An 8,547-nucleotide genomic window follows, 5' to 3' on the forward strand; every position below is an offset into this window, starting at 1 on the left:
TCAGAGTATAAAGTTGTGGACAGTGGTAGAAATACAGATTTTTTGAGCTAAAATCATAACTTGTTCTTAAAAAGTAATACACCACTAAGTTCCTTTCCAACTCTAGAAACAAAATTCTCAACAAGTACCACATGGCTTTAATCACTGTGATTCATAGTGGTTGCACTCTCCCCTAGAGAGTTTGAAGAAATGCCTTTCTTTATATTTTATACTTTATAAAATATATTTTATATTTAGGAGGCTAGAGAATGACAGAGAAGGTGCTCAACATCTATTGCTTTAAGGGAACTCACGGCAGACTTTAAATCTGTGAGCACTGACATTATCAATCTTGTAGTGCAAAGTATTCCCAGTACTATTATGGCAAAGTGGTAGACTGTAGTGATGGAGGAAAGTCATTGGTTAAAAAAATAAAGAAACTGCTTGGCTGGCCCTCATAGGTTAAAACATAGGTGGGAGGAGTAAACAGAACAGAATGTTGGGAGGAAGAGGAAGTGAGCTCAGACTCGACAGCTCTCCTCTCGGGGGCAGACGCCTCTGAGGGACGCCATACTCCTGGCTCCTGGGCAGACACACGCGATGAAGCTCCAACCCAGGATGGACGTAGGCTAGAATCTTCCCGGTAAGCGCACCTAGCTGTGCTACATAGAATATTAGAAATGGGCTAGTCCAGGTGCAAGAGTTAGCCTAGAAGAGGCTAGATAGAAATGGGCCAAGCAGTGATTAAAAGAATACAGTGTCCGTGTAATTATTTCAGGGCATAAGCTAGCCAGGCGGCTGGGGTGCTGGGAATACAGCCCCGCTGCTCCTATTACTACACTGTAGAAAATTAATAAAACCTAAATATTGAGCATAATGAAAGAGCAAGGATTAGAAGAAGAAAATAATCTTAAGGGGAAATCCTAAAGATTGACTTAGGGGTTGTCTTTAGGAGATTGAATTCCTAAATCAGTATTGCCCAGTAGAATTTCCATGACAATGGAAAATGTTCTGTTTGTGCTCTCTATAAAATGCTAGTCATTAGTCATGAATGGACTTTGTTTTTTTTTTTCAGGGAAATGCAAATCAAGACAACTTTAAGATACCATCTTACACCTGTCAGAATGGCTAAAATAAAAAAACTCTCCTTTGCTGGAGAGGTTGTGGAGAAAGGGGTACACTCATCCATTGCTGGTGGGAATGCAAACTTGTGCAACCACTTTGGAAAGTAGTGTGGCGGTTTCTCAGGAAATTCGGAATCAACCTACCCCTGGATCCAGCAATACCACTCTTGGGAATATACCCAAGAGAGGCCCTATCATACAACAAAAGTATATGATCTACAATTTTCATGGCAGCATTGTTTGTAATAGCCAGAACCTGGAAACAACCTAGATGCCCTTCAATGGAAGAATGGATGAAGAAAGCATGGAATATATACAAATTAGAGTACTACTCAGCAGTAAAAAACAATGACTTCTTGAATTTTGCATGCAAATGGACGGAAATAGAAAACACTATCCTGAGTGAGGTAAGTCATGAATGGACTTTGAATAGTTGAAATGGGACTAGTATAACGGATAAACTGAATTTGAACTTTACTTATTTTAATTAATTCATTTAAAATAGCCAGCTAAGGCTAGTGGCTAACATATTGGACAGTGACTTCCAGAGAAGACACAATACACAGACTATGGTGATGTTTTCAGTTTTATTTCAAACATAATCACAAGCTCATTTGTTATAGTGTTTGAGAAAATATAAATGCAATCAATGTTTCAGTTATGAAAAGTGATGAAAGGAATGTAATAGAGAATATAAGCATTGCATTACCTGAGAGCAATGTATAATATACACTGCTTGTTTAGTATTGTTAAAATGTATGCGTGTGTGTATTTCTATTTATATATTAAAATAAGAAGAAATATTAACTGACACTAAGTTATCTGATATTATATGTATATATGGTTTTATATACATATGCTGACTTTAATATAACCAGTGCATAAATTAATAGATACTTACAAAGATAATGATATAGTCTAACTTTAATGTAGCTAGTGTTTGTATATTAGTATTTTGGAGTCAAAATACATTAAAATTGATGAACAATATATGTACAAAAGTCAACTCCAGAATATGTGAATAATGAAAATTAATGAGTATTTTCAAAGTGTGGTGATTTTATGCACATTTATCATTGTCTATCAATAAAGGTGAGTTCAGAGTAATTATGGTAGAAAAATAACAGAGGGGATGGTAGAGAGATATTAAAACAGTGCCTGGGTCTTTTGGGAAATGGGATCGTGATTGATAAAAGTGTGAGGTGACGATGGAAGAAGGAGAAAATAAGTCTACATTTTATCATTTCAAATTAGAACTGGCATTGATGAATTGATGCCTGCTCTCACTAATGAGGATTTGTTTTGTATAGTGTTTAAATAATGGAAATATATTGGTTAACAATAGGTAAACTTTTAAAGTACATCTATAACAATCACAATAGATTCTCCACAACAATTATGATGAACATTGAACTCACCACTGACTACAAGCTCTAATGGTTAATTTCTGTATGGTTTTGGAATAAGACCCACGCTCCCAATATTCAGTATCCTTAACTGAATTAGGGAAAACAGAACTACTCAATTCAAAGGTTTTCAGAGAGGATAAAATGATGCTATGAATGTGGGGCACTTAGTATAATCTTTAATACATGAAGGAAGCCTTCCAATGGCAGCTAATATTAAATATTGATGAAAACACTTATAAGGGACAAGAAACAACATTTCAAATACCTGTGGTGTGTTTTAAGAATGACGATGAAAATATACAGAGGAAAATGCATAAGCATTTAGGGGATACTGTCACAATACAGGTCACACAGAGGGTTGGAAAAGGGTGAATCTTCCAGATTGGAAATGAGATCATTAGAGATGTGAAACTAAATTACCATAGATAATCTTAGAAGGAAATTATTTAAATGGAGAAAAATTACACAAAATATGCTTTATGGAGTAGTAATGAAGCCTGAGTTGATGGGAAGTAGACATGAAGAACCTACTTGGCTGTAGAATGCTCACATGCTCTTAAGATTTTTTGAGTACAAAGTAAAGCTAAAATAAGAATCGATCAGGATTATGGAAGTTTTACATACAAAGTTATAAACTCCATAAGGGACTTATCTATGCATGTTTTTTCACTTTATGTCCCAGTGTTGTGGAAAACACAACCTCAGTGTGTTTGAGAACTCGTCACAAGATTCTGCAAGACAAACAAAGCCAGACAGATCTAGTATTGCACTGGGAGAGGCATGCTCACAGATGATGGCAAAGCTAGGGCATCCCTACAAGCCAGGCCAGAAGGCTGCTGGGTGGGACTGGATCCTAGCGGGGACGTTTCTGCTTACTCTCTATCTGTAATAATATCAAAGATACCAACACTTCTCTGATGCTGATGGCACCAGCATCCATTCATAAAGCGCCACATACACTGTAACAATGCTTTTGCCTCCTGGGAAACTGTGGGAAAAGCAACAGGATTGCTCAAGGACAGGTGTGGTGGTTGTAGCTCCTGATGGCTGTGCTCAAATCATGCTGGACCTCTACACCTAGTTATGAGAGAGACAATTTTAAGTGGAAAATCATAGATTAATAAGATAGTTTATACACATATGTGATGGCAATTTCTTTCTCAACATTTTAAAGGATTTAATTTGGTACTTGATTCCATTCCTTTCTTTTGGTAAATTAAACATAACATTAAAAAGGATTTTGTGCTTTGAACATTGTTCTTTGCACCTTAACTATGCCTGTTTTATTCTAACCCGCATCTTTAACCTTTAATTCTATTCATAGCTTACCCAAATCTATCTCTATGGACCCAAGCTATCTAGAAATTCAACTTCACATAGTTAGTGATATGTACTAAATGTGGTTATCTGGGTCTCCTATCAGCCGCTAAAATTTAATTTTCGGAACTGAATCAATTTTCAGCTGTTGGTGGTAACTTCTTGAAAGTTGCTTGAAAGCTTGGTGTTAGCTTCCTAAAACGACAGTGTAATTTTCTAAATCAGACAAACAAGAAACTTCCGTCCTCTATGAGTCTTCCATCTTTCTTGTCTGTTATATCCAATCAATTGCCAAGCTACACCACTTTTTGGAGTTCTATTATGAAGCAGTAGTTTGGATAGACCTACAATGGTCTTGTGGACCTTTCAGATGAGGCCCCCAGAGCAGTGGTTCTCAACTTCCTGATGCTATGACCCTTTAATACAGTTCCTCTTGTGGTGGTAACCCCCAACCATAAAATTATTTTCATTGCTACTTCGTAACTGTAATTTTGCTACTCCTATGAATATGTAATGTAGATATCTGATAGGCAGGATATGCAATCCCTATGAAAGGGTTGCTTGACTCCTAAAGGGGTCGCAACCCACAGGTTGAGAAATACTGCCCTACAGGAAGGAAGTTTAACCTTTGTGGAGTATGACTTTGGATTTTAGAATCTTAGCTCCTACTCTGTGTCTGCCTGCAGCCATCGTGAGGTGAGCAGTTTTGTTCCCCAGCTCACTCTCTGCTGTGGTATTCTCCCTTGCTGTTGGACAAGACCCAGAACACTAGACAACTGTCCAAAGACTGAAACACCTGAAACAATGAATCAAAAATAAGCTTCTGTTCTCTGCTCGATGGTTATCTTAGGTATTTCAGTAGAGTGATGGAAAGTGGACCACACAAGCAGGGATTGTGGGAAGATGGAGAAAGGAAGGGTTCATGGACCCAGGCAGCAGAAGCGTTCACATTATCCTCAGCCTTTTGAAAACAACAGCATTTGAGATTCTGCTCTCCGGGTAAGTTATCCACTGTGCAGCTCTGTTAGCATCACAAGGCTAACAGTATCTCTGTAAATGTCACTGAAGAGCTCAACAGACTGTAGGCACTAATCACATACGAACGGGACAAGAGAAAACCAATTTGCTTTCCCACACTCTGTTGTAATGCATTTAGGAAATGGCCTAGAAAGGAAGGGTTGGAAGAGCAAACTCAGTCTCGTTTGTGGCACAAAATAATGAGCAGTGTTGTATTCATTACCTCCTTGCTTTTTGGTAAGTGCAGGCTACATTTTTTTTTAGGTGTTTCCTTAAGCTGCACTTCTGGCACTTCAAGGTGAAGTTACGATCATTTGTTTCAGGTTTTGTTCTCCCTTTTGCCCCTCAATGAATTGATAACAATATAGTCAGGCCAATTAACACAATACCTTTTTTTTTTTAAAAAAAAGGAAGAATAGATTTTTGCATCTTGCCTTACTGACAAGTTTGCAAATTGCCAATCTTTGCTCCTTTCTCTCCCTCCCAATACTTCACGGTGGTAATTAAGGACTGTAAATTTCACTTTATCATTTGTGTTTGGAATACTAGCATAAATCATAGTAATAGCACCGTTTATTTCAGTAATGCCAGCTTGCCTGAAAATCACTTGTAAATTGGTTCCATAGATGCACCCCCATCAAATTAATCAAAAAGCCACCTGCATATATTTCCTGAGCTTATTTCAAAGGCTTAGTAACAGCGCGGGGGAAAGGCCAATGCTGACCTTTTCATCTTTATTTATTTGTAGATTCTGAATAGCTCATGTGTGTGTTTTCACTTAGGACCTGGGTGCAGCCAACTGAATGTTCTACATAGTAGTTATTTCTTAAAATATGACTGAGACTTGGGTTTCAAATAATATACTTGTCTGATGGTCCTACTGTGTTCCACATACAGTAGGCATAATTTTTGATTAAGAATAACACTATATATATTTTACAACTGTGGCAAGCAATAATTTTATGTTCTCAGTTGTTGTTTTTTCAGTTGAGTATAGTAGATTTCAATGTTGTGAGTCAGGCTGTACTCACGTTTTCTCTTATATCCAGTAATGTGATTTTGTTCTTAATATTTACAGTTTCTATGTATTTGTGTGTGTGCACATGTGTGCCATGGTGGGTGTATGAAAGGCAGAGGACAACTCTCCATCCATAGTGTGATTAATGGGGATCACACTCAGGTTTGGTGGCAGGCAGCTTGCTTACTGTGCCATCTTGCTGCTCTGAGATAAGTGGTGTTGCTGTGATGATATATTTTTTTCTTTTGCACTTTCCTATGCTACCTGGAACAATAATGAAGAAAGTTCCAATTCCAGTGGATGAGAGGCTGGCCCAGGACCATCTTTACATAAGAGCTTAAGCCAATTTGAGTATGTTGAACTCCTTTTGAAATTTCCTGACAAAATATACCTATGTGTAGCTTACCTCTAATTAACCTTTGAAAATATTCGGTTTAAAAAACAAAGTAAAATACAATAAGATAAAACAAAAAACAACCCATCGAAGCTGAACAAGCAAAACCAACAAAAGGAAAAGAACCGAAGAGAAGGTATTATAAACAGAGATCCACTCATTCATATGTTCAGGAGTCCCATAAAAAAAGCACTAAACTGAAAGATATAATACACATGCAGAGGACCTGGCACAGATCCATACAGGGTGAGGCTCTGTGAGTTCATATGAGCCTTGTTCGGTTCATAGAGGGCCTTGTTCTCCTGGTGTCCTCTATACATGCTGGCTCTGACATTCTTTCTACATCATCTTCCAAAGGTTCCCTGAACTCTGAGGAGAGGGATTTGATAGAGACAACCCATTTAGAATTGTGAGTTCCAAGGTCTCTCTCTGCATAATGCTTTGTCGTGTGTCTCCTTGTTAGTTCCCATCTACAGGAGGAAGCTTTCTCTAATGATGACTGAATAAGGCACTGATCTATGAATATGGCAGAATATCATTAGGAATCGTTTATTGTTTCCTTTTTTTAGACCCACAGTATTTGTTTTTACCCTAAGTCTTTGGTTTCTCTGGTCTCTGGCTCTTGGTCACCCTAGCAGTATTGGGAATGGGTTCCATCTAGTGGAGTAGGACTTAAGTCAAATCAGACATTGGTTGGTTACTCCCAGAAGCTTTGTGCCACAGTTACCTTAGTATATCATGCAGACAGGACACCATTGTAGATGAAAGGTTTTGTGGTTCTGTTAGAATTCACATTTCTCTTTCGGTAGCTTTCAGAGTACCTTCATGTCCTAAAGACACCAGAATATTAGAATATAGGGGTGAAGGTAATATGTAGGCATCAACTTACTCTCTCTGTGTTCAATGGGTTGTGTGGGTGTTGTCCTCAGCAGTGGGCCCTTGTTATCCATTTGCAGAGAGCAACTTATCTTGGCAACTACCTAGGCTGTTTGGCGATTTCCATGGGACCCTTTTGGCCAACAACACAATTGGATGTAACCCAGTCCTGGTACTAGAAGCTTTGTTTGGTGACAAGAGATGGCCAGACCTGTTCCTGTTCCCCCTTGCTACAAGTTCACCCATAAACCTATTGTATTTCCCTGTCACAGGAAACTGTGTGTCCTCCTCAGATCTACCGTCTTTCTCAATCTCCTCTCAGAGATCTGAGTTTTCAATGTAGATGTCTTCCATCTCCTTAGGTTTATTCCAAGATATTTTGTCTTTGATGATATTGTAAATTGGAGTGTGCCCATGTCTCTTTCTCAGGGTGTCTATTATTGGTAGGGTGTTTTTGCTTGGTATATAGAAAGGCTACTGATTTTTTTTGTTTTTTTCGAGACAGGGTTTCTCCGTAGCTTTTTGGTTCCTGTCCTGGAACTAGCTCTTGTAGACCAGGCTGGTCTCGAACTCACAGAGATCCGCCTGCCTCTGCCTCCCGAGTGCTGGGATTAAAGGTGTGTGCCACCACCGCCCAGCAAGGCTACTGATTTTTAAAAGTTGATTTTTAATCCTGTCACTTGGCTGAAATTGTGGGTTGCTTCTAGTTTTCTGGTGGGACTTTTAGGGTCTCTTATGTATAACTATATCATCCTCAAATAGTAATAATTTGACTTCTTTTCCAATTTCTCTCCCATTAAATTTCTTCTTTTACCTTCTTACTCTGGCTGGTGTTTCCAACACAATATTGAAAAGGAGTGGGAATGGTGGACAGCCCTTTGGTTATTTTTCATATTTTAATGGGATTGCTTTAGGTTTTTCTCTATTTAGGATAATGTTGGCTGTGGGTTTGTCTTATGTAGCCTTTATTATGGTGAGATATGTTCCTTCCAGTACTACTCTCTTTAGGACTTTTATCTTGAAATCATGTTGGATTTTGTCAAAATTTCTTTTGCATCTATTGAGATGATTATTTGATTTTTGTCTTTAAGTTTATATGATTTATTATACTAATGTATATATCCTGTATTTCCAGGATAAAGCCAATTTGATTATGGTGGATGATTTTCTTGATATATTCTTGTATTCATCTTGCTAGTATTTTATTGGAGATCTTTGCATTTATGTTTATCAGGAATATCAATTTGTAGTTTATTTTTGTTGTTTTGTATTTACCTGGTTTGGTGTTAAGAGTACTGGTTCCATAGAACAAGCTTAGGCCATGGAAAATTATCTTTTTCCTTCAACTATGGCAGATAATTTTCCTGGGTACAGTAATCTAGATTGGAAGTCATGTTCTTTTAGAGTTTCCAT

At 37.9% G+C, this 8,547-nt stretch overlaps 1 protein-coding gene across 2 annotated transcripts in view; it reads left to right on the top strand.

Moving 5' to 3' along the window:
- C16H4orf33 (chromosome 16 C4orf33 homolog) overlaps positions 1 to 5,625 on the top strand; it is a 62,124-nt gene extending 56,499 nt beyond the window's left edge. For both annotated transcript variants that reach the window (XR_012908060.1, XR_012908061.1), the window contains 2 exons: positions 1,055 to 1,510; positions 4,680 to 5,625. The gene's annotated coding sequence lies outside the window, so the exon portion shown is untranslated. The remainder of the gene's footprint in view (positions 1 to 1,054; positions 1,511 to 4,679) is intronic.
- The last annotated feature ends 2,922 nt before the right edge of the window (positions 5,626 to 8,547 follow it).

The sequence above is a fragment of the Microtus pennsylvanicus genome, chromosome 16 (assembly GCF_037038515.1).
Source record: "Microtus pennsylvanicus isolate mMicPen1 chromosome 16, mMicPen1.hap1, whole genome shotgun sequence".
NCBI lineage: Eukaryota > Metazoa > Chordata > Mammalia > Rodentia > Cricetidae > Microtus > Microtus pennsylvanicus.